At 53.6% G+C, this 25,998-nt stretch overlaps 6 non-coding genes across 6 annotated transcripts; 5 read left to right on the forward strand and 1 right to left on the reverse strand.

Annotated features, from left to right (window-relative positions):
• The first annotated feature begins 6,913 nt into the window (after window positions 1-6,913).
• Window positions 6,914-6,986, forward strand: trnai-aau (transfer RNA isoleucine (anticodon AAU)). The gene has a single exon. It is a non-coding gene; the product is annotated as a tRNA-Ile (tRNA).
• Window positions 6,987-9,425: 2,439 nt separating this feature from the next.
• Window positions 9,426-9,498, forward strand: trnat-ugu (transfer RNA threonine (anticodon UGU)). Its single transcript has one exon. It is a non-coding gene; the product is annotated as a tRNA-Thr (tRNA).
• Window positions 9,499-14,203: 4,705 nt separating this feature from the next.
• On the reverse strand, window positions 14,204-14,276 carry trnat-cgu (transfer RNA threonine (anticodon CGU)). Its single transcript has one exon. It is a non-coding gene; the product is annotated as a tRNA-Thr (tRNA).
• A 1,066-nt stretch (window positions 14,277-15,342) lies between these two features.
• trnat-ugu (transfer RNA threonine (anticodon UGU)) lies at window positions 15,343-15,415 on the forward strand. The gene has a single exon. It is a non-coding gene; the product is annotated as a tRNA-Thr (tRNA).
• Window positions 15,416-22,930: 7,515 nt separating this feature from the next.
• trnat-agu (transfer RNA threonine (anticodon AGU)) lies at window positions 22,931-23,003 on the forward strand. The gene has a single exon. It is a non-coding gene; the product is annotated as a tRNA-Thr (tRNA).
• Window positions 23,004-25,610: 2,607 nt separating this feature from the next.
• Window positions 25,611-25,683, forward strand: trnat-agu (transfer RNA threonine (anticodon AGU)). Its single transcript has one exon. It is a non-coding gene; the product is annotated as a tRNA-Thr (tRNA).
• Window positions 25,684-25,998: the final 315 nt, after the last annotated feature.

Genomic DNA, 25,998 nt, shown 5'->3' on the forward strand with positions numbered 1-25,998 from the left:
CAAGGACCACATCCAACTCCCTCCTGAACATATCCAATGAACTGGCATCAATAACTCTCTGCGGCAGGGAACCCCACAGACCAACAACTCCCCGAGTGACGATGTGTCTCCCAAACAGCCCACCCCCATCCCAATAGCGTGCCCCACCCCGGCTCAGGACCCATCCAACACCGGGTATACTGCCCCAACACCCAACACGGCCCGTCCCGTCAGAATCCTCCCCAAATGCCGAACACCCCCGGATGTTGAGCACCCAGCCCCCGCGAAGCCAACCACACCACATCCACCAATCGCCATCTGCGCAGTCAACCTGAACACTCCCTGCACCGAGGCACAGAGCCCCCATGCCCGACCGTCCAACACACTTTGCCCCCCGCCCCCCCCCCCAGAACTTCGCTGCAATGTGGCCCCTCCGAGCCCCTGCCCCTCAATCCCCCAACCCTGTCTCCATTCATCTTCCCTCTGCCTCCCCGCACAGGCCCCCACCTTGGGGGCAGTAAACTTCTGGGGCTGGGAATTTTAGCTCCCGCCGCAGAATTGGCCTGACCACCCCTCAATGGAAGCAGCGTGCAATTTCCCACACTCCACTTCCTTTGCGGGCACGGCCGGATGTTCATGTGACAGTGGGAACTGGTGTTCTCCACTCTCTGTCCTGTGACAGTGGGAACTGGTGTTCTCCACTCTCCCGTCCTGTGACAGTGGGAACTGGTGCTCTCCCCTCTCTGTCCTGTGACAGTGGGAACTGGTGTTCTCCACTCTCTGTCCTGTGACATTGGGAACTGGTGTTCTCCACTCTCTGTCCTGTGACAGTGGGAACTGGTGTTCTCCACTCTCTGTCCTGTGACAGTGGGAACTGGTGTTCTCCACTCTCTGTCATGTGACAGTGGGAACTGGTGCTCTCCACTCTCTGTCCTGTGACAGTGGGAACTGGTGCTCTCCACTCTCTGTCCTGTGACAGTGGGAACTGGTGTTCTCCACTCTCTGTCCTGTGACAGTGTGAACTGGTGCTCTCCACTCTCTGTCCTGTGACAGTGGGAACTGGTGCTCTCCACTCTCTGTCCTGTGACAGTGGGAACTGGTGTTCTCCACTCTCTGTCCTGTGACAGTGGGAACTGGTGCTCTCCACTCTCTGTCCTGTGACAGTGGGAACTGGTGCTCTCCACTCTCTGTCCTGTGACAGTGGGAACTGGTGTTCTCCACTCTCTGTCCTGTGACAGTGGGAACTGGTGCTCTCCACTCTCTGTCCTGCAACAGTGGGAACTGGTGCTCTCCACTCTCAGTCCTGTGACAGTGGGAACTGGTGCTCTCCACTCTCTGTCCTGTGACAGTGGGAACTGGTGCTCTCCACTCTCTGTCCTGTGACAGTGGGAACTGGTGCTCTCCACTCTCTGTCCTGTGACAGTGGGAACTGGTGCTCTCCACTTTCTGTCCTGTGACAGTGGGAACTGGTGCTCTCCACTCTCCCGTCATGTGACATTGGGAACTGGTGCTCTCCACTCTCTGTCATGTGACAGTGGGAACTGGTGCTCTCCACTCTCTGTCCTGTGACAGTGGGAACTGGTGCTCTCCACTCTCTGTCCTGTGACAGTGGGAACTGGTGCTCTCCACTCTCTGTCCTGTGACAGTGGGAACTGGTGCTCTCCACTCTCTGTCCTGTGACAGTGGGAACTGGTGCTCTCCACTCTCTGTCATGTGACAGTGGGAACTGGTGTTCTCCACTCTCTGTCCTGTGACAGTGGGAACTGATGCACTCCACTCTCCTGTCCTGTGACAGTGGGAACTGGTGCTCTCCACTCTCTGTCCTGTGACAGCGGGAACTGGTGCTCTCCAGTCTCTGTCCTGTGACAGTGGGAACTGGTGTTCTCCACTCTCTGTCCTGTGACAGTGGGAACCGGTGCTCTCCACTCTCTGTCGTGGGAACTGGTGCTCTCCACTCTCCCGTCCTGTGACAGTGTGAACTGGTGCTCTCCACTCTCTGTCCTGTGACAGTGGGAACTGGTGCTCTCCACTCTCTGTCCTGTGACAGTGGGAACTGGTGCTCTCCACTCCCCCGTCCTGTGACAGTGGGAACTGGTGCTCTCCACTCTCTGTCCTGTGACAGTGGGAACTGGTGCTCTCCACTCTCTGTCCTGTCACAGTGGGAACTGGTGTTCTCCACTCTCTGTCCTGTGACAGTGGGAACTGGTGCTCTCCACTCTCTGTCCTTTGGGAGCTGGTGCTCTCCACTCTCTGTACTGTGACAGTGGGAACTGGTGCTCTCCACTCTCCCGTCCTGTGACAGTGGGAACTGGTGTTCTCCACTCTCTGTCCTGTGACAGTGGGAACTGGTGGTCACCACTCTCTGTCCTGTGACAGTGGGAACTGGTGCTCTCCACTCTCTGTCCTGCGACAGTGGGAACTGGTGCTCTCCACTCTCAGTCCTGTGACAGTGGGAACTGGTTCTCTCCACTCTCTGTCCTGTGACAGTGGGAACTGGTGCTCTCCACTCTCTGTCCTGTGACAGTGGGAACTGGTGCTCTCCACTCTCTGTCCTGTGACAGTGGGAACTGGCGCTCTCCACTCTCTGTCCTGTGACAGTGGGAACTGTTGCTCTCCACTCTCTGTCCTGTGACAGTTGGAACTGGTGCTCTCCACTTTCTGTCCTGTGACAGTGGGAACTGGTGCTCTCCACTCTCTGTCCTGTGACAGTTGGAACTGGTGCACTCCACTTTCTGTCCTGTGACAGTGGGAACTGGTGCTCTCCACTCTCTGTCCTGTGACAGTGGGAACTGGTGCTCACCCCTCTCCCGTCCTGTTACAGTGGGAACTGGTGCTCTCCACTCTCTGTCCTGTGACAGTGGGAACTGGTGCTCTCCACTCTCCCGTCCTGTGACAGTGGGAACTGGTGTTCTCCACTCTCTGTCCTGTGACAGTGGGAACTGGTGGTCTCCACTTTCTGTCCTTTGACAGTGGGAACTGGTGCTCTCCACTCTCTGTCCTGTGACAGTGGGAACTGGTGCTCTCCACTCTCAGTCCTGTGACAGTGGGAACTGGTGCTCTCCACTCTCTGTCCTGTGACAGTGGGAACTGGTGCTCTCCACTCTCTGTCCTGTGACAGTGGGAACTGGTGCTCTCCACTCTCCCGTCCTGTGACAGTGGGAACTGGTGTTCTCCACTCTCTGTACTGTGACAGTGGGAACTGGTGGTCTCCACTCTCTGTCCTGTGACAGTGGGAACTGGTGCTCTCCACTCTCTGTCCTGTGACAGTGGGAACTGGTGCTCTCCACTCTCTGTCATGTGACAGTGGGAACTGGTGTTCTCCACTCTCTGTCCTGTGACAGTGGGAACTGGTGCTCACCACTCTCCCATCCTGTGACAGTGGGAACTGGTGCGCTCCACTCTCTGTCCTGTGACAGTGGGAACTGGTGCTCTCCACTCTCCCATCCTGTGACAGTGGGAACTGGTGTTCTCCACTCTCTGTCCTGTGACAGTGGGAACTGGTGGTCTCCACTCTCTGTCCTGTGACAGTGGGAACTGGTGCTCTCCACTCTCTGTCCTGTGACAGTGGGAACTGGTGCTCTCCACTCTCAGTCCTGTGACAGTGGGAACTGGTGCTCTCCCCTCTCTGTCCTGTGACAGTGGGAACTGGTGCTCTCCACTCTCTGTCCTGTGACAGTGGGAACTGATGCTCTCCACTCTCTGTCCTGTGACAGTAGGAACTGGTGCTCTCCAGTCTCTGTCCTGTGACAGTGGGAACTGATGCTCTCCACTCCCCCGTCCTGTGACAGTGGGAACTGGTGCTCTCCACTCTCTGTCCTGTGACAGTGGGAACTGGTGCTCTCCACTCTCTGTCCTGTCACAGTGGGAACTGGTGTTCTCCACTCTCTGTCCTGTGACAGTGGGAACTGGTGCTCTCCACTCTCTGTCCTTTGGGAGCTGGTGCTCTCCACTCTCTGTACTGTGACAGTGGGAACTGGTGCTCTCCACTCTCCCGTCCTGTGACAGTGGGAACTGGTGTTCTCCACTCTCTGTCCTGTGACAGTGGGAACTGGTGGTCTCCACTCTCTGTCCTGTGACAGTGGGAACTGGTGCTCTCCACTCTCTTTCCTGCGACAGTGGGAACTGGTGCTCTCCACTCTCAGTCCTGTGACAGTGGGAACTGGTGCTCTCCACTCTCTGTCCTGTGACAGTGGGAACTGGTGCTCTCCACTCTCTGTCCTGTGACAGTGGGAACTGGTGCTCTCCACTCTCTGTCCTGTGACAGTGGGAACTGGCGCTCTCCACTCTCTGTCCTGTGACAGTGGGAACTGTTGCTCTCCACTCTCTGTCCTGTGACAGTTGGAACTGGTGCTCTCCACTTTCTGTCCTGTGACAGTGGGAACTGGTGCTCTCCACTCTCTGTCCTGTGACAGTTGGAACTGGTGCTCTCCACTTTCTGTCCTGTGACAGTGGGAACTGGTGCTCTCCACTCTCTGTCCTGTGACAGTGGGAACTGGTGCTCACCACTCTCCCGTCCTGTTACAGTGGGAACTGGTGCTCTCCACTCTCTGTCCTGTGACAGTGGGAACTGGTGCTCTCCACTCTCCCGTCCTGTGACAGTGGGAACTGGTGTTCTCCACTCTCTGTCCTGTGACAGTGGGAACTGGTGGTCTCCACTCTCTGTCCTGTGACAGTGGGAACTGGTGCTATCCACTCTCTGTCCTGTGACAGTGGGAACTGGTGCTCTCCACTCTCAGTCCTGTGACAGTGGGAACTGGTGCTTTCCACTCTCTGTCCTGTGACAGTGGGAACTGGTGCTCTCCACTCTCTGTCCTGTGACAGTGGGAACTGGTGCTCTCCACTCTCCCGTCCTGTGACAGTGGGAACTGGTGTTCTCCACTCTCTGTCCTGTGACAGTGGGAACTGGTGGTCTCCACTCTCTGTCCTGTGACAGTGGGAACTGGTGCTCTCCACTCTCTGTCCTGTGACAGTGGGAACTGGTGCTCTCCACTCTCTGTCATGTGACAGTGGGAACTGGTGTTCTCCACTCTCTGTCCTGTGACAGTGGGAACTGGTGCTCACCACTCTCCCATCCTGTGACAGTGGGAACTGGTGCGCTCCACTCTCTGTCCTGTGACAGTGGGAACTGGTGCTCTCCACTCTCCCATCCTGTGACAGTGGGAACTGGTGTTCTCCACTCTCTGTCCTGTGACAGTGGGAACTGGTGGTCTCCACTCTCTGTCCTGTGACAGTGGGAACTGGTGCTCTCCACTCTCTGTCCTGTGACAGTGGGAACTGGTGCTCTCCACTCTCAGTCCTGTGACAGTGGGAACTGGTGCTCTCCACTCTCTGTCCTGTGACAGTGGGAACTGGTGCTCTCCACTCTCTGTCATGTGACAGTGGGAACTGGTGTTCTCCACTCTCTGTCATGTGACAGTGGGAACTGATGCTCTCCACTCTCTGTCCTGTGACAGTGGGAACTGGTGCTCTCCAGTCTCTGTCCTGTGACAGTGGGAACTGGTGCTCTCCACTCTCTGTCCTGCGACAGTGGGAACTGGTGCTCTCCACTCTCAGTCCTGTGACAGTGGGAACTGGTGCTCTCCACTCTCTGTCCTGTGACAGTGGGAACTTGTGTTCTCCACTCTCTGTCCTGTGACAGTGGGAACTTGTGCTCTCCACTCTCTGTCCTTTGGGAGCTGGTGCTCTCCACTCTCTGTACTGTGACAGTGGGAACTGGTGCTCTCCACTCTCTGTCCTGTGACAGTGGGAACTGGTGCTCTCCACTCTCTGTCCTGTGACAGTGGGAACTGGTGCTCTCCACTCTCCAGGCCTGTGACAGTGGGATCTGGTGCTCTCCACTCTCTGTCCTGTGACAGTGGGAACTGGTGCTCTCCACTCTCTGTCCTGTGACAGTCGGAACTGGTGCTCTCCACTCTCCCGTCCTGTGACAGTGGGAACTGGTGCTCTCCACTCTCTGTCCTGTGACAGTGGGAACTGGTGCTCTCCACTCTCTGTCCTGTGACAGTGGGAACTGGTGCTCTCCACTCTCCAGGCCTGTGACAGTGGGAACTGGTGCTCTCCACTCTCTGTCCTGTGACAGTGGGAACTGGTGCTCTCCACTCTCTGTCCTGTGACAGTCGGAACTGGTGCTCTCCACTCTCCCGTCCTGTGACAGTGGGAACTGGTGCTCTCCACTCTCTGTCCTGTGACAGTGGGAACTGGTGCTCTCCACTCTCTGTCCTGTGACAGTGGGAACTGGTGTTCTCCACTCTCTGTCCTGTGACAGTGGGAACTGGTGCTCTCCACTCTCTGTCCTGTGACAGTGGGAACTGGTACTCTCCACTATCTGTCCTGTGACAGTGGGAACTGTTGCTCTGCACTCTCCCATCCTGCGACAGTGGGAACTGGTGCTCTCCACTCTGTCTCCTGTGACAGTGGGAACTGGTGCTCTGCACTCTCCCGTCCTGTGACAGAGGGAACTGGTGCTCTCCACTCTCTGCCCTGTGACAGTGGGAACTGGTGCTCTCCACTCTCTATCCTGTGACAGTGGGAACTGGTGCCCTGGAACAACAGGCTTATTTTCCTCTTTTCCCTTCCCCCTATCTCACTCCCCTCCTCCTCTATCTCTTCCCCCTCCCCGTCTATCTCTTTCCTTCTCCTTTTCTCTCTCCCTTTCCCCATCCAGAAGCAGAGAATAAGTGAGAGAGACACGGAGAGAGAGCGAGAGGCAGGGAATGAGACAGAGAGACAGAGAGATTGGGACAGAGTGTGACTGAGTTGCCTTGGGATGTTTTACTACGTGAAAGACCCGATATATCGATGTTGAGAAGTGAATATTGAAGAGACGGAGTCAGGAGTCTGGGGGATGAGACACAATCTGAGCGTTTCACTGACCCCTCCTCATTCTTCAAACACACAGCACTAACTGGGGAAGGACCCGCAGTCCACGGCATGTGGTTCCATAGCTCAGGGGTTAAAGCACTGGTCTAATAAACCAGGGTTTGTGGGTTCAAATCTCACTGGGGCCTGCTCAAAATGAGCTCAGTATTTAAATTAACAAGGAGCTTTATTTGTAAATATGAAACTGACCCTGTCACCACAGGCTCTCCCCTTTCTCCCTTCTCTCTCTTGTACCTCTTCACTTCCCTCTCTGTCCATTTCCCTTCCCACAGGCTCTCCCCTCACCCTGCCATTCTCTCTGTCCCCTTCCCCAGAGAGAGCTCAGAGCAGGTAGCTGGGCCCTACTAAAATTGAGCTCAGTATTCAAATTCACCATCAATTGACAAGGGCTTGAATTATAAATATTAAAAACCTCTGAGACCGACCCTGGAACTACAGGCTCTCGATTGCTCTCTTCCCTTCCTCCTCTCTCGATCATTTCCCTTTATTTTTCTCTCTCTCTCCCCTCCGCTCACTCTCCTTCATCCTTTCTCTCTCCCTTCCCCCTCTCCTTCTCTCTCTCCTTCCCCCTCACTCTCTCCCTTTTCCCTTCTGACTGTAACTTTCTCGCTCCCCTTCCCATCTCTCGCTCCCCTTCCCCTCTCTCTCTCACCCCTCCCCATCTCTCGCTCCCCTTCCCATCTCTCACTCCCCTTCCCCTCTCTCTCTCTCTCCCCTTCCCCTCTCTCTCTCTCCCCTTCCCATCTCTCGCTCCCCTCCCCATCTCTCTCTCCCTTTCCCCTCTCTCTCTCTCCCTTTCCCTCTCTCTCCCCATTCCCCTCTCGCTCTCACTTTCCCTTCACCATTTTCACTCTCTCCCTCTGCCTTTCTTCCCCTCTATTTCCCCTCCCTCCTCTCTCTCTCTCTACCCTTCCTGCTCACGAGACAGAAAGAAAGTGAAAAAGATACAGAGAGAGAGAGTGACACAGAGAAAGTGAGAATGAGAGAGAGACAGAGAGAGTGAGTGAGAGAGACAAAGAGAGATAGAGATAGAGAGAGAGAGGGACAGAGAGAGTGAGCGAGAGAGACAGAGAGAGAGAAAGCGAGAGAGAGAGAGAGAGACAGAGAGAGATTGAGCCAGAGTGTGACTGAGTTGCCTTGGGCAATTTTATCTCACTCCCTTCCCCTTCACTCTCTCTTCCCCCTCTCCATTTTCCGATCTCTCTCACTCCTTTCCCTCTCATGACGCCTTCTCACTCTCCCCTTCCCCCTCTCTCTCCACCCCCATCTCTCTCTCACCTCCCCTCTCTCCACTTCGCTCTCTCATTCCTCCTCCTCTCTCTCCCTTCCCTCCTCTCTCTCTCACTCTTATCACTCTCTCCTCTTCCCCCTCTCTCTCCACTCCCATCTCTCTCTCCCTCCCTTCTCTCCACTTCTCCCTCTCCACTCCCCCCTCTCTCTCCCTTCCCCTCCCCCTCTCTCTCTCGTCCCCCTTCACTCTCTCTTCCCCCTCTCTCCCTTTTCCCATCTCTCGCTCACTCCTTCCCCTCTCACGGCCCCCTCTCACTCTCCCCTTCCCCTCTGCCTTCTCACTCTCTACTTCCCTCTCTGCCTGCCTCCCCTTCCCCTCTCTTCCCTTCACTCTCCCTTTCCCCCACTCCCTTCCCCATCACGACCCGTTCTACATCTTTTTACCCCTCTCTCCCTTTCCCGCTATCTCGCTTTCCCCGTCTCTCACTCATTCCCCTCTCCCCCCTTCCCCCTCCCTCGCCTCTCCCTCTCTCCTTCGCCCTCTCTCCCTTTCTCCCTCCCCGACCCACTCTCTCCTCCCTCTCTCCCCTTCCACCTCAGCCTTTTCACTCTTCCTCTCCCTCCTCTCTTTCCCATTCCCCCGCTCTCCCCTCCCTCTCTCTCTTTTCCCTTCCCCCTCTCTCTCACTCCTTCCCCACTCTCTCCCCTTCCCCCTCTCTCTCACTCCTTCCACTCTCTCATTTCCCTTCCCCTCTCTTATCTGCTCCTTTCCCTGACTTGTCTAGAGGAGCTGGCTCCATAGCTCAGGGGTTAGAGCCCTGGTCTAATAAACCAGAGATCATGGGTTCAAATCTCACTGTGGTCTCCTCACAATTAGCTCAGTATTTAAATTCACCATCAATTAACAAGGACTTTAATTATTAATCATAATTGTAAAACAGCTCTGAGACTGACCCTCAAACGACAATCTCTTTCTCTCTACCTTCCCCATCACTGCCTTCTATTGTTCTTCTCTCCATTTCTTTCCTCCTCTGTCTCTCCTGTGCCTTGCTCTCTCTCCCTTTCCTTCCACCTCAATCTCTGTCCATCTGCCCCCTTCACTCCCCCCTCTGTTGTTCTCACTCTCCACTTTCCTCTCTGTCGATCTCCCACTCCCTCACTCATGCCATTCTCTCTCGCCTTCTCCCTTTCCTCCTCTCTCCCCTTCCCTCTCGAGAGACAGAGAAACAATCATGTTCCAATGATTGTTCAGGGATGAATCACCAAGAATGATTATATTCGGGCCCCACATCCTTGTTAACAATAGTAAGAAGCAAACATGAGCTGGCGTTACAGGTGGCTCCATAGCTCAGGGGTTAGAGCACTGGTCTTGTAAACCAGGGGTCGTGAGTTCAAATCTCACTGCGGCCTACTCAATTTTGGCTTCTGTTCCTGAACTCGCTGTCAATCGGCGACAGACCGACACCATCAACAGGAACCGACTCACTTCACAGTTTAAATACAGCCCACAGCACTTTCACTTTCTGTGACCAGTCTGTAACCGAGTCTTCTTCATATCCAGTCTGAGAGCCACCGATATTTGTTTTAGATTCGTTGCGGGATATGGCCGTCGATAGCAAGGCCGGCATTTATTGCCCATCCCTAATTGCCCCTGGAGAAGGTCGTGGTGAGCAGCCTTCTTGAACACAACTGAGGGCCTCACTTGACCGTTTCACAGGGGCAGTTAAGAGTCCAACCCACATTTCCGTGGGTCTCAATATTCCTCACTGCCGTGCTCCACCTCACAGTCAACAAGCTCCCCGCTGGAGTGGAACTAAACTACAGACCCAGTGGGAACCTGTTCAACCTTCGTCGTCTCCAGGCCAGGTCCAAGACCACCCTGTTATCAGCCCCTGGGAAAGTCGTCGCTAGAGTCCTCCTCAACCGTCTTCTCCCTGTGGCCGAGGAGCTCCTCCCGGAGTCACAATGCGGGTTTGGTCCCCTACGGGGTACAACGGACATAGAATCATAGAAACATAGAAACTAGGTGCAGGAGTAGGCCATTCGGCCCTTCGAGCCTGCACCACCATTCAATATGATCATGGCTGATCGTGTAACTTCAGTACCCCATTCCTGCTTTCTCTCCATACCCCCTTGATCCCTTTAGCCGTAAGGGCCACATCTAACTCCCTTTTGAATATATCCAACAAACTGGCCTCAACAACTCTCTGTGGTGGAGAATTCCACAGGTTCACAAATTTCTGAGTGAAGAAGTTTCTCCTCATCTCGGTCTTAAATGGCTTACCCCTTATCCTTAGACTGTGACCCCTGGTTCTGGCCTTCCCCAACATCAGCAACATTCTTCCTGCATCTAACCTGTCTAAACCCGTCAGAATTTTATATGTTTCTATGAGATCCCCTCTCATTCTTCTAAATTCCAGTATATATAAGCCTAGTCGATCCAATCTTTCTTCATATCTCGGTCCTGCCATCCCGGGAATCAGTCTGGTGAACCTTCGCTGCACTCCCTCAATAGCAAGAATGTCCTTTCTCAGATTAGGAGACCAAAACAATGCACAGTATTCAAGGTGTGGTCTCACCAAGGCCCTGTACAACTGCAGTAAGACCTCCCTGGTCCTATACTCAAATCCTATCGCTGTGAAGGCCAACATGCCATTTGCCTTCTTCACCGCCTGCTGTACCTGTATGCCAACTTTCAATAACTGATGAACCATGACACCCAGGTCTCGTTGCACCTCCCCTTTTCCTAATCCGTCATCATTCAGTTAATATTCTGCCTTCCTGTTTTTGCCACCAAAGTGGATAACCTCACATTTATCCACATTATACTGCATCTGCCATGCATTTGCCCACTCACCTAACCTGTCCAAGTCACCCTGCAGCCTCTTAGCACCCTCCTCACAGCTCACACTGCCACCCAGCTTAGTGTCAGCTGAAAACTTTCCGATATTACATTCAATTCCTTTGTCGAAATCATTGATGTATATAGTACATAGCTGGGGTCCCAGCACTGAACTTTGTGGCACCCCACTAGTCACTGCCTGCCATTCTGAAAAGGACCTGTTTATCCCGACTCTCTGCTTCCTGTCTGCCAACCAGTTCTCTGTCCACGTCAGTAATTACCCCCAGTACCATGTGCTTTAATTTTGCACACTAATCTCTTGTGTGGGACCTTGTTAAAAGCCTTTTGAAAGTCCAAATACACCACATCCACTGGTTCTCCCTTGTCCACTCTACCAGTTACATCCTCAAAAAATTCCAGAAGATTTGTCGAGCATGATTTCCCTTTCATAAATCCATGCTGACTTGGACCGATCCTGTCACTGCTTTCCAAATGCGCTGCTTTTACATCTTTAATGATTGATTCAAAAATATTCCCCACTGCCGATGTCAGGCTAACCGGTCTATAATTCCCTGTTTTCTCTCTCCCTCCTTTTTTAAAAAGTGTTATTACATGAGCTACCCTCCAGTCCATAGGAACTGATCCAGAGTCAATAGACTGTTGGAAAATGATCACCAATGCGTGCACTATATCTAGGGCACACTTCCTTAAGTACTCTGGGATGCAGACTATCAGGCCCCGGGGATTTATCGGCCTTCAATCCCATCAATTTCCCTCACACAATTTCGTGACTAATAAGGATTTCCTTCAGTTCCTCCTTCTCGCTAGACCCTCGATCCCCTAGTATTTCCGGAAGTTTATTTGTGTCTTCCTTAGTGAAGACAGAACCAAAGTATTTGTTCAATTGGTCTGCCATTTCTTTGTTCCCCATTATAAATTCTGACTGCAAGGGACCTACATTTGTCTTCACTAATCTTTTTCTCTTCACATATCTGTAGAAGCTTTTTCAGTCAGTTTTTGTTTTCCCTGCAGGCTTCCTCTCATACTCTATTTTCCCCCTCCTAATTAAACCCTGTGTCCTCCTCTGCTGAATTGTAAATTTCTAAATAGGCTCCCCTCACACCCTTCCCCCTCTCCTCTTCTCATCTCTCTTACACTCTCTCTCCCCTTCCAAATCTCTCTCTCCCTTCCCCATCACGACACGTTCTACATCTCTTTACCCCTCTCTCCCTTTCCCGCTATCTCGCTTTCCCAGTCTCTCACTCATTCCCCCATCTCACCCTGTCCCCTCCCCCTCTCTCCTCTATCAACTTCTTTCTCTCTTCTCCCTTTCTTTTCAGATTCTCCCCTTCCTCATCTCTCCCCTTCCCTCTCTCACTCCTTCCCCCCTCTCTCTTCACCCTTTTCACTCTCTCTCTCTCCACTTCCCCTCCCACGTTACCCTTCCCCTTGTACTCTCTCTCTCCCCTTCCCCTCTCTCCCCTTCCCTCTCTACTTTCATTCTCTCCCCATTCCTTCCCTCTCTCTCCTTCCTCCTTTGCTTTCCCTAACTCTCCCCTCCCCCTCTTTCCCTCACCCACTCTCTTCCCCCTCGCTCTCCTTTCCCCTTTCCCTTTCCCTCTCCACTCCCCTCTCTCCCCTCCTCTCTCTTTTCCTTCCCCTTCTATTCAGATTCTCCTCTTTTCCCCCTCTCTCCCCTGCCTCCCCCTCGCTCTCCTTCCCACCTTGCTCCCCTTCCCCTCTCTCCCCTTCCCCTCTCTTTCTATCCCCTTACACTCGCTCCCATTGCCCTCCTCTCTCTACCCTTCCCTTTCTCAATCCTTCACGTCTCGCTCTCCCCTCCCACGCTCCCTCTCCCCTTCCCCTCTCTCTCGCTCCTTCCCCTCCCTCTCTTTCCCCTTCCCCTCCCTCTCTCTTTCTTTCCCCTCCCTCTCTCTCCCCTTCCATGCTCCCTCTCCCCTTCCCCCCTCTCTCTCTCTCTCCTTCCCCTCCCTCTCTTTCCCTTTGCTCCTCTCTCTCTCCTTCCTCCTCTCTCTCACTCCTTCCACTCGCTCTTTTCCCTTCCCCTCTCTTTTCTGCTCCTTCCCCTGTTTTTCACAAAGCAGGTGGCTCCATACCTCAAGGGTTAGAGCACTGGTCTTGTAAACTCGGGGTTGTGAGTTCAAATCTCACTGGGGCATGCTCAAAATTAGCTCAGGGTTTCAATACTTTTCCCTTTCCGATACCTTCTCCCCTTCCCCCTCTCTCTCTCATGACCCGTTCTACATCTTTTTACCCCTCTCTCCCTTTCCCACTATCTCGCTTACCCCTCTCTCACTCATTCCCCTCTCCTCCTTCCCCCTCCCTCGCCTCAACCGCTCTCATTCCCCGTCTCTCCCTTTCCCCTCTCTCTCTCCCCTTCCCCTCCAAGTCTTTCCCCTCCCCTTACCCGCTTCCACTCTCTCTTCTTCCCCCACTCTCTCTTTTCCCATCCCTCTCTCTCCTTCCAGCTCCTTCCAGTGTCTTTCCCAGAGCAGGTGGCTCCATAGCTCAGGGGTTCGAGCACTGGTCTTGTCAACCAGGGGTCGAAGGTTCAAATCTAATTGGGGCCTACTCTAACTTAGTTTAGTATTTAAATACCTGTCACTCATTCTTGCCCACTCTCTTCTGCTTTTTCTCTCTCTCTCTCTCTTCCCCCCCCCCCCCCCCCCCGCCCCTTCCAATCGTTTCTCACTTCTTCCCTCTTTCTTCCTCGCAGTCTCCCCTTCCCCCTCTCTCACACTCCTTCCCCGCTCCCTCTCCCTCACTCCTTCAGGAGCAGGCCATTGGGAAAAGCATAATTCGGTCAGACAGAGTCAGCATGGATTTATGAAGGGGAAGTCATGTTTGACTAATTTGTTGGAATTCTTTAAGGATGTAACGAACAGGGTGGATAAAGGGGGAATCATGTTAAGAGTGGAAGCAAGTCTTCCTCGATTCCGAGGGACTGCCGATGATGATGTTCGAAACAGAGAGTGAGAGAGTCGGGAAAGGAAATAATCCCATTCGGCCCATTGTATCCGTGATGGCTGACCAAGAGCTCCCCAGCCTAATCCCACTTTCCAGCTCTCGGTCCGTAGCCCTGTAGGTTACGGCACTTCAAGTGTTCATCCAAGTACTTTTTAAATATGTTAATCTTTTAATGTGGACAAGAAGGAGCCTGTTGTTCCAGGGTCAGTCTGGGAGCTGTTTAATATTTATAATTAAAGCCCTTGTTAATTGAAAGTAAATTTAAATACTGAGCTAATTTTGAGTAGGCCCCAGTGAGATTTGAACCCACTATCCCTGATTTACGAGACCAGTGCTCTATCCCCTGAGCTATGGAGCCACCTGCTCTGGGAAAGAGAGGGGAAGGAGCAGGAAAGAGAGGGGAAGGGAAAAGAGAGAGTGGAAGGAGTGAGAGAGAGGGGAAGGGGAGAGAGAGAGAGAGGAAAAGGAAAGAGAGGGAGGGGAAGGAGAGAGAGAGAAGGGGGAAGGGGAGAGGGAGCATGGAAGGGGAGAGAGAGTGAGGGGAAGGGGAAAGAGAGGAAGAAGATGGAACTCTCCCCTTGCTCTCTCTCTCCCTTTCCCCTCTCTCCCCTTCCCTCTCTACTTTTATTCTCTCCCCATTCCTTCCCCTCTCTCTCCCTTTCCTGCTATCTCGCTTTCCCCGTCTCTCTCTCATTCCCCCCTCTCACCGTGTCCCCTCCCCCTCTCTCCTCTACCACTTCTCTCTCTCTTCTCCCTTTCTTTTCAGATTCTCCCCTTCCTCGTCTCTCCCCTTCCCTCTCTCACTCCTTCCCCCCTCTCTCCTCTCCCTTTTCACTCTCTCTCTCTCCCCTTCCCCTCCCAGGTTACCCTTCCCCTTGCTCTGTCTCTCCCCTTCCCCTCTCTCCCCTTCCCTCTCTACTTTCATTCTCTCCCCATTCCTTCCCCTCTCTCTCCTTCCTCCTCTATCTTCCCCATCTCTCCCCTCCCCCTCTCTCCCCTCCTCCTCTTTCCCTGACCCACTCTCTTCCCCTTCGCTCTCCTTCCCCCTTTCCCTTTACCTCTCCACTCCTCTCTCTCCACTCCTCTCTCTTTTCCTTCCCCTTCTATTCAGATTCTCCCCTACTCCCCCTCTCTCCCCTGCCTACTCCCTCGCTCGCCTTCCCATCTCGCTCCCCTTCCCTTCTCTCCCCTTCCCCTCTCTTTCTCTCCCCTTACACTCGCTCCCATCCCCCCCCTCTCTCTACCCTTCCCTTTCTCAGTCCTTCTCGTCTCGCTCTGCCCTTCCACGCTCCCTCTCCCCTTCCCCTCTCTCTCTCTCCTTTCCCTCCCTCTTGTTCCCTTTCCTCTCTCTCTCACTCCTTCCATGCTCTCTTTTCCCTTCCCCTCTCTTTCCTGCTCCTTCCCCTGTCTGTCCCAGGGCAGGTGGCTCCATAGCTCAGGGGTTAGAGCACTGGTGTTGTAAACCAGGGGTCGTGAGTTGAAATCTCACTGGGGCCTCCTCAATTTTAGCTTCTGTTACTGAATTGACCATCAATCAGCGACAGGCCGACACCATTAACAGGAACCGCTCACTCCGCACTTTACAATCTGCCCACAGTACTTTCACTTCCCACTCCCAGTCTGTATCCCACCTTTTCCACATCCAGTCTCAGAGACACCGATATATCACCGACTCATAGAAACTTACAGCAGGGAAGGGGGCCATTTTGGCCCATCGTGTCCGCGCCGGCCGACCAAGAGCTATCTGCTGGGCAGGCCACATAGTCAGCATGCCCCAGACACGAGACTCCCAAAGCAAGCGCTCGACTCGGAACTCCAACACGGCAAACGAGCCGAAGGTGGGCAGAGGGAACGTTACAGGGACTGTCGATGTCCAGGTCTCCCAGGGCGGTGTGTTACACAAACTCCACCTGTGGATTGTAGCCGGCGACGGTCCCACGCTGCTGGGCAGGAATTGGATGAACCGGGTCCACATCAGGCGAAGTGGTGCTGTGGAGGAAAAGAGCACTGCCTCCTGCCTGCAGCAAGACCACAAAATGGCTGCAGCACCACAAGCATGTGGAAGAAAAGAGCACCACAAAATGGCTGCAGCACCACAAGTATGTGGAAGAAAAGAGCACCACAAAATGGCTGCAGCATCACAAGCAACAGGCAGCAGACCCCCTCCATGCTACGAGTCAACATGGAGAAGCAGCACATGACATCGAGCGGCCAATCGGATTTGAAAGCTCCCTTAAAGGAGACCGGTAACCAAAAAAATTTCAAGGGGAAGTTCCAACTATTTGAGTTCAAGGACTTTAAAGCTAAAGATGCAATTCAAGGGTGCAAGAATGGAAATGTGTGCAATGTAACCATGAATTGTGATGCTGGTTTAACTAATGTGACTAATGAGATGAATGCAGGTTAAGAACAAGTTTATTATGCTTAACAGTAATGATAGAGATTGTGAAATGCCTAATTTAACCATGTCTGTTGAAACCAGGACACCCAAAAGTGATGCAAATGCTAGAATGTATAATGCAAGCTCGACTATGCGTGATCAGAGCCAAGGTGTCATGTATACCGGTAAAGGACATTGAGTCCTACAGGGACCATGCTGATGCCAATGGAATGCCCCTGTGGGAGACCCCCAGGTCCAGCAGGCTACCTGACCATGTAGCCTGGACCTTTGGAACGAATGTGATGCTCCTTGCAGGACACACACACAGGCAGTGGGAGCAGTCCCACTACAGGGACAAGTGGTCAATGGGCAGCCCAGCCACCACCAATGGCAACCTGCACCAGACCAGCCCTACAGCCCCATGGCCACCAGGGCCAACACCAGGAGCATGAGGCCAATAGCCTCCAGCTTCCCTGGGATGACAGGCCAGGAAGTGGCGAGCTATGTCGCCGAGCTAAGGGGCCTTGCAGGACATTGCGAATTTGAAGGACATTTGGAGCGCATGCTCAGGGATTTCTTTGTACTTGGCATTGCCCATGAAATAAAACTTCGCAAACTTTTGACGATAGAGACCCCAACCTTGAGTAAGGCCATAGCGATAGCCCAGGCGTTTATTGCCACCAGTGACAATACTAAGCAAATCTCTCAGCACACAAGTGCTGCTACAAGTACTGTGAACAAAGTGATGTTGTTTTATTAACCTTTTATGATGGGGGGAGAGAGAGAGTGGAGGGGGGGAGGGAGGGAGGGAGGGCAAGGAGAGGGAAACAGTCCTGCTCAGTTACCGCACAAGACTCCACTCACTTACCGGGGTCCCTTCCACTGAACTGCTGATGAAAAGAGCACTTCAGACAAGGCTCTCGTTAGTCCACCCTGATCTACACGAACAGGTAGAGAGCAGGCGGCTTCAACAGAATACATAACGTGATCGCACAAATGTGTCACGTGAAATTGAAGTCAACGATCCTGTATTTGTGTTGAACTATGGACAAGGTCCCAAGTGGATTGCTGCCACTGTTTTGGCCAAAGAGGGGAGCAGGGTGTTTGTGGTCAAACTCGCAAATGGACTCACCTGCAGAAAACACTTGGACCAAATCAAACTCAGATTTACAGACTATCCAGAACAACCCACAATAGACTCTACCGTCCGTCCAACACACAGACGTAGCAACCGACCCAGCGGTTGACCACAAAGCAGAACCCATCACCCCCCAGCAGCCCAGCAAGGCCAGCTGCACAGCAGCCCAGCGAGGGCCCAGCAAATGATTCACCAACACCAGCTTTCACACCGAGACGATCAACCAGGGCAAGGAAGGCCCAGATCGACTCACATTGTATATAGTTACACTATTGACTTTGGGGCAGGGGGCAGGGGAGAAGTGTTGTTATGAATGTAAACCTGTAATTATCATGTCTGACCACCAGAGGGCTTATCTCCTGGAGTCCCAAGGGATCCCACAATCCCTTGGGAGCACCTATACTTAAGGAAGCCTCACAGGCTGGTGAGGCACTCTGGAGACCTGTGATAAAGGACTAAGGTCACACCTTACTTTGGGCTTGCAGTATCTCGTCTGACTCTTGATTCAAGACAGAACACCTTCCACTCTCTCTTTTCCCTGTCCCTCTCTTTCCTGCTCCTGCCCCTGAATTTACCAGAGCAGGTGGTTCCATAGCTCAGGGGTTAGAGCACTGGCGTAATAAACCAGGGGTCGTGAGTTCAAATCTCACTGGGACATACTCAAAGTTAGCTCAGTATTTAAATACCTCTATTTCCTACAGATTCTTCCCTTCCCCATCACAGCTCTTTTTCCCGCGATTTCGCTTTCCCCGTCTCGCCCTCCTTTTCCTCACTCGCATCAACCGCTCTCCTTCCCCATTTCTCCCCTGCCACTCTCTCTCTCCACTTCCCCCCGCTCTCTCTCTCCCCTTCCACTGTCACCTCTTCCCCCTCTCTCTCACTCCTTCCACTCGCTCTTTACCCTTCCCCTCTCTTTCCTGCTCCTTCCACTGACTTTCCCAGAGCAGATGGTTCCATAGCTCAGGGGTTCGAGCACTGGTTTAGTAAATCAGAGGTCATGGGTTCAAATCTCGCTGAGGCCGACTCAAAATTAGTTTAGTGTTTAAATACCTGGCTGATCACCCCCGGACCCTCCCCTTGCCGCAAGGACCACATCCAACTCCCTCCTGAGCATATCCAATGAACTGGCATCAATAAATCTCCGCGGCAGGGAACCCCACAGGCCAACAACTCCCCGAATGAAGACGTCTCTCCCAAACAGCCCACCCCCATCCCAAGAGCGTGCACCGCCCCCGGCTCCGGACCCATCCAACACTGGGAACGCTCCCCCCGCACCCAACAAGGCCCGTCCCGTCAGAATCCTTCCCAAATGCCGAACACTCCTGGATGTTGAGCAGCCAGCCCCCGCGAAGCCAACCACACCACATCCACCAATCGCCATCTGCGCAGTCAACCCGAACACTCCCTGCACCGAGGCACAGAGCCCCCAGGCCCGACCGTCCAACACACTTTGCACCCCCCCCCCCCAGACCTTCGCTGCAATGTGGCCCCTCAATCCCATGCCCCATTCTCCATTCATTGCCCAGCACAGGCCCCCACCTTGGGGGTGGTGACCTTCTTGGGCTGGGAATTTTAGCCCCCCAGCGTGGAAGTCCTGCTCCCGACGCAGAATTGGCCTTATCACCCTTCAATAGAAGCAGAGTGCAATTTCCCACACTCCACTTCCTTTGTGGGCACTACCGGATGTTCATGTGACAGTGGGAACTGGTGCTCTCCACTCTCTGTCCTGTGACAGTGGGAACTGGTGCTCTCCACTCTCTGTCCTGTGACAGTGGGAACTGGTGCTCTCCACTCTCTGTCCTGTGACAGTGGGAACTGGTGCTCTCCACTCTCCCGTCCTGTGACAGTGGGAACTGGTGCTCTCCACTCTCTGTCCTGTGACAGTGGGAACTGGTGCTCTCCACTCTCCCGTCCTGTGACAGTGGGAACTGGTGTTCTCCACTCTCTGTCCTGTGACAGTGGGAACTGGTGTTCTCCACTCTCTGTCCTGTGACAGTGGGAACTGGTGCTCTCCACTCTCTGTCCTGTGACAGTGGGAACTGGTGCTCTCCACTCTCTGTCCTGTGACAGTGGGAACTGGTGCTCTCCACTCTCTGTCCTGTGACAGTGGGAACTGGTGCTCTCCACTCTCCCGTCCTGTGACAGTGGGAACTAGTGCTCTCCACTCTCTGTCCTGTGACAGTGGGAACTGGTGTTCTCCACTCTCCCGTCCTGTGACAGTGGGAACTGGTGCTCTCCACTCTCTGTCCTGTGACAGTGGGAACTGGTGCTCTCCACTCTCCCGTCCTGTGACAGTGGGAACTGGTGCTCTCCACTCTCTGTCCTGTGACAGTGGGAACTGGTGCTCTCCACTCTCTGTCCTGTGACAGTGGGAACTAGTGCTCTCCACTCTCTGTCCTGTGACAGTGGGAACTGGTGCTCTCCACTCTCCCGTCCTGTGACAGTGGGAACTGGTGTTCTCCACTCTCTGTCCTGTGACAGTGGGAACTGGTGCTCTCCACTCTCTGTCCTGTGACAGTGGGAACTGGTGCTCTCCACTCTCTGTCCTGTGACAGTGGGAACTGGTGCTCTCCACTCTCTGTCCTGTGACAGTGGGAACTGGTGCTCTCCACTCTCTGTCCTGTGACAGTGGGAACTGGTGCTCTCCACTCTCTGTCCTGTGACAGTGGGAACTGGTGCTCTCCACTCTCTGTCCTGTGACAGTGGGAACTGGTGCTCTCCACTCTCTGTCCTGTGACAGTGGGAACTGGTGCTCTCCACTCTCTGTCCTGTGACAGTGGGAACTGGTGTTCTCCACTCTCTGTCCTGTGACAGTGGGAACTGGTGCTCTCCACTCTCTGTCCTGTGACAGTGGGAACTGGTGTTCTCCACTCTCTGTCCTGTGACAGTGGGAACTGGTGTTCTCCACTCTCTGTCCTGTGACAGTGGGAACTGGTGTTCTCCACTCTCTGTCCTGTGACAGTGGGAACTGGTGCTCTCCACTCTCTGTCCTGTGACAGTGGGAACTGGTGCTCTCCACTCTCTGTCCTGTGACAGTGGGAACTGGTGTTCTCCACTCTCTGTCCTGTGACAGTGGGAACTGGTGTTCTCCACTCTCCCGTCCTGTGACAGTGGGAACTGGTGCTCTCCACTCTCTCTCCGTTCCGTTCACTCTCCTTCCCCTTTCTCTCTCCCAGTCCCCCTTCCTCCCTTACACTGTCTTTCTCACCCTTCCCACTCTCCACTTCCTCTGTCTTTCCTTTCCCCCTCTATCTCTACCCATCTCTCTTTCTCAGTTTCCCTTTACCCTTTTCACCCTCGGCCTTTCTTCCTTTCTCTCCCCTCCCTCCTCTCTCTCTCTGCCCTTCCCCCTTGAGAGACAGAGAGAGAGTGTGTCGGGGTGTGTGTTGTTCACTGATTGTTAGACCTCGGAACTTCTAGTGGGGAGAGGACAACACATGGAACAAAATTTTAGGCTTAACCCAGGGTCCGTTTTATTACACAACAAAAAACCGACTAAAAACTACAGGACGAGACTGCTGAGAGAAATCGACTGAAGACATACAATCGCCATTCCTGGCTGTAGTTATTGTAGGTTTGTGGTTGTTGGTTCCGTGACCGGTCGGTTCTCCTTCTGTCCGTTCTCTGCAGCGCCTCTTCCTTTCGTCTCCTTCTGTCTCTCTGTTTGTCCTTTTGCTTCATCTTTCCACCTCCTGCTTGTGTACCTTCCTGCTCCTTCCTGCTTGACCAGCTCCGCTGGGCAGGGCCACATTGTCCGCATGGTCCCCAGACACGAGACTCCCCAAAGCAAGCGCTCGAATCGGAACTCCCACACGGCAAGCGAGACAAAGGTGGACAGAGGAAACGTTACAAGGACCACCCTCAAAGCCTCCCTGATAAAGTGCAACATCCCCACCTACACCTGGGAGTCCCTGGGCCAAAGACCAGTCCGCCCGGAGTGGAGGAAGTGCATCCGGGAGGGCGCTGAGCACCTCGAGTCTCGTCACCGAGAGCGTGCAGAGACCAAGCGCAGGCAGCGGAAGGAGCGTGCGGCAAACATAATCACATAATAAATAGGAGCGAGAGAAAGTTAGAGAGTGAGATTGAGAGCGACAGAGAGCCAGAGAGAGAGTGACGGAGAGACAGAGAGACAGAGAGAGAGTGAGAGAGACAGAGAGATTGAGGCAGAGTGTGACTGAGTTGCCTTGGGATGTTTTACTACGTGAAAGACCCGATATATCGATGTTGAGAAGTGAATATTGAAGAGACGGAGGCAGGAGTCTGGGGGATGAGACACAATCTGAGCGTTTCACTGACCCCTCCTCATTCTTCAAACACACAGCACTAACTGAGGAATGACCCACAGCCTAGGGCAGGTGGTTCCATAGCTCAGGGGTTAGAGCAATGCTCCAGTAAACCAGGGATTGTGGGTTCAAATCTCACTGTGACCTATTCAAAATTGCCTCAGTATTTAAATTCACCATTAATTAACAAGGGGTTTAATTATAAATATGAAACAGCTCCGAGACGGACTCTGGAACAACAGGCTCCAAATCTTTCTCTGCTCTCCACTTCTACACAGCCTGTTCTACATTTTTATCTTGCTTTCCCCATCTCTCACTCATTCCCCTCTCTCACCCTCTGCTTTCTCCCCTTTCTCCTCCCTCTCTCTATCCCCTTCCCGCTCTTACACACTCGTTACCCTCTCTCTCGCTGCTTCCCCCCTCTCTCTCACTCCTTCACTTTTCTCTCTCCCTTTCCCCTCTCTTCTTCTCATCTCTCTTATACTCTCTCTCCCCTTCCAAATCTCTCTCTCCCTTCCCCATCACGACCCGCTCTATATATTTTACCCCTCTTTCCCTTTCCTGCGATCTCGCTTTCCCCGTCTCTCACTCATTCCCCTCTCCCCCTTCCCCCTCCCTTGCCTCACCCTCTTTTCTTTGCCACTCTCTCCCCTTCCCTCACTCACACCTTCCCCTCTCGCTCCCCCTTCCACTCACTCTCTCTCCCCATCCCCTCCCTCTATTTCCCCTTTCCCTCTCTCTTCCTCCCCCTCTCTCCCCTTCCCCACTCTCTCCCCTTCTCCTCCCTCTCTTTCGCCTCCCCTCTCTCGCTCCCCATTCCCTCTCTCTTCCTCCCTCTCTCACTCCTTCCCCACTCTTTCCCCTTCCCCCTCTCTCTCACTCCTTCCCCACTCTCTCCTCTTCCCCACTCTCTCCCCTTCCGCCTCTCTCTCACTCCTTCTGTTATGTATGTAAACCTGTAATTACCATGTCTAACCACCAGAGGGCTTGGAGTCCAAAGTGATCCCACAATCCCTTGGGAGCACCTGTATATAAAGAGGCCTCACAGGCTGGAGAGGCACTCTGAGATCGGCAATACAGGACTACGGTCACACTTACTTTGAGATTGCAGTCTCTCATCTGACTCTTGATTCAAGACCGAACACCTTCCACTCTCTCTTTTCCCTGTCCCTCTCTTTCCTGCTCCTGCCCCTGCCTTTACCAGAGCAGGTGGTTCCATAGCTCAGGGGTTAAAGCACTGGTTTAGTAAACCAGGGGTCGTGAGTTCAAATTTCACTGGGGCCTACTCAAAATTAACTCAGTATTTAAATACTTCTCCCTTTCCTGCAGATTCTTCCCTTCACCATCGCAACTCTTTTTACCGCTTTCACTGTCTCGCCCTCCTTTCCCTCACTCGCATCAACTGCTTCCCTTCCCCTCTCTCTCTCTTCCCCCTCTCTCTCTCTCCTTCCCCTCTCTCACTCCATCCCCTCCCTCTCTCGCCTCTTCCTCCTCTCTCTTTCCCCTTCCCCCTCTCTCTCACTTCCTTCCACTCTCTTTTTACCCTTCCCCTCTCTTTCCTGCTCCTGCCCCTGCCTTTACCAGAGCAGGTGGTTCCATAGCTCAGGGGTTAGAGCACTGGTCTAGTAAATCAGAGATCATGGGTTCAAATCTTGCTGGGGCCTACTCAAAATTAGTTTAGTGTTTAAATACCTGACTGATCACCCCCCGACCCTCCCCTTACCGCAAGGACCACATCCAACTCCCTCCTGAACATATCCAATGAATTGGCATCAACAACTCTCCGCGGCAGGGAACCCCACAGAACAACAACTCTCCGAGTGAAGACGTCTCTCCCAAACAGCCCACCCACATCCCAATAGCGTGCCCCACCCCGGCTCAGGACCCATCCAACACCGGGTACACTCCCCTCCCCCAACACGGCCCGTCCCGTCAGAATCCTCCCCAAATGCCAAACACCCCCTGGATGTCGAGCACCCAGCCCCTGCGAAGCCAACCACACCACATCCACCAATCGCCATCTGCGCAGTCAACCCGAACACTCCCTGCACCGAGGCACAGAGCCCCCAGGCCCGACCGTCCAACACACTTTGCCCCCCTGCCCAGACCTTCGCTGCAATGTGGCCCCACCTATCCCCTGCCCCTCAATCCCCCATCCCTGTCTCCATTCATCTTCCCTCTGCCTCCCCGCACAGGCCCCCACCTTGGGGACGGTAACTATCTGGGGCTGGGAATTTTAGCTCCCGCCGCAGAATTGGCCTGACCACCCCTCAATGGAAGCAGCGTGCAATTTCCCACACTCCACTTCCTTTGCGGGCACGACCGGATGTTCATGTGACAGTGGGAACTGGTGCTCTCCACTCTCTGTCCTGTGACAGTGGGAACTGGTGCTCTCCACTCTCTGTCCTGTGACAGTGGGAACTGGTGTTCTCCACTCTCTGTCCTGTGACAGTGGGAACTGGTGCTCTCCACTCTCTGTCCTGTGACAGTGGGAACTGGTGCTCTCCACTCTCTGTCCTGTGACAGTGGGAACTGGTGTTCTCCACTCTCTGTCCTGTGACAGTGGGAACTGGTGCTCTCCACTCTCTGTCCTGTGACAGTGGGAACTGGTGCTCTCCACTCTCTGTCCTGTGACAGTGGGAACTGGTGCTCTCCACTCTCTGTCCTTTGACAGTGGGAACTGGTGTTCTCCACTCTCTGTCCTGTGACAGTGGGAACTGGTGCTCTCCACTCTCCCGTCCTGTGACAGTGGGAACTGGTGTTCTCCACTCTCCCATCCTGTGACAGTGGGAACTGGTGTTCTCCACTCTCTGTCCTGTGACAGTGGGAACTGGTGCTCTCCACTCTCCCGTCCTGTGACAGTTGGAACTGGTGCTCTCCACTCTCTGTCCTGTGACAGTGGGAACTGGTGCTCTCCACTCTCCCGTCCTGTGACAGTGGGAACTGGTGTTCTCCACTCTCTGTCCTGTGACAGTGGGAACTGGTGCCCTCCACTCTCTGTCCTGTGACAGTGGGAACTGGTGCTCTCCACTCTCTGTCCTGTGACAGTGGGAAATGGTGCTCTCCACTCTCTGTCCTGTGACAGTTTGAAGTGGTGCTCTCCACTCTCTGTCCTGTGACAGTGGGAACTGGTGATCTCCACTCTCCCGTCCTATGACAGTGGGAACTAGTGCTCTCCACTCTCTGTCCTGTGACAGTGGGAACTGGTGCTCTCCACTCTCTGTCCTGTGAAAGTGGGAATTGGTGCTCTCCACTCTCTGTCCTGTGACAGTGGGAACTGGTGCTCTCCACTCTCTGTCCTGTGACAGTTGGAACTGGTGCTCTCCACTCTCTGTCCTGTGACAGTGGGAACTGGTGTCCTCCACTCTCTGTCCTGTGACAGTGGGAACTGGTGCTCTCCACTCTGTCCTGTGACAGTGGGAACTGGTGCTCTCCACTCTCTGTCCTGTGACAGTTGGAACTGGTCGCCCTGGAACAACAAACTTATTTTCCTCTTTTCCCTTCCCCCTATCTCTGTCACTCCTTCCCCTCTCACTCCCCTCCCCCCTTTCTCTTCCCCCTCCCTCTCTATCTCTTTACTTCTCCTTTTCTCTCTCCCTTATCCAGAAGCAGAGAATAAGTGAGAGAGACACGGAGAGAGCGCGAGAGGCAGGGAATGTGACAGTGAGACAGAAAGACAGAGAGACTAAGAGATTGAGCCAGAGTGTGACTGAGTTGCCTTGGGATGTTTTACTACGTGAAAGACCCGATATATCGATGTTGAGAGGCGAATATTGAGAGACGGAGGCAGGAGTCTGGGGAATGAGACACAATCTGAGTGTTTCACTGACCCCTCCTCATTCTTCAAACACACAGCACTAACTGGGGAATGATCCACAGCCCAGGGCAGGTGGATCCATAGCTCAGGGGTTAGAGCACTGGTCTAGTAAACCAGGGGTAGTGTGTTCAAATCTCACTGGGGCCAACTCAGCTCAGTATTTAAATTAACAAGGGCTTTAATTATAAATATGAAACCAACCCTGGCACAACAGGCTCTCCCCTCTCCCCCAATCTTCCCTTCTCACTTTCACTCTCTGTCCCCTTCCCCCTCTCTCAATCCCTTTTCACCTTCTCTCTTTCACTCCTGCCCCTCTCTCTCGTACCCCTTCACTTTCTCTTCTCCCTTTTCCCGTCTCTCTCTCTCATTCCTTTCACTCTCACTCCCCCCTCTCGCTCCCCCCTTCTCACTCTCCACTTCCCTCTCTGTCTATCTCCCTTTCCCCTCTCTTCCCTTCCTCCA

The sequence above is a fragment of the Pristiophorus japonicus genome, unplaced genomic scaffold (assembly GCF_044704955.1).
Source record: "Pristiophorus japonicus isolate sPriJap1 unplaced genomic scaffold, sPriJap1.hap1 HAP1_SCAFFOLD_536, whole genome shotgun sequence".
In the NCBI taxonomy this organism is placed as follows: Eukaryota; Metazoa; Chordata; class Chondrichthyes; family Pristiophoridae; genus Pristiophorus; species Pristiophorus japonicus.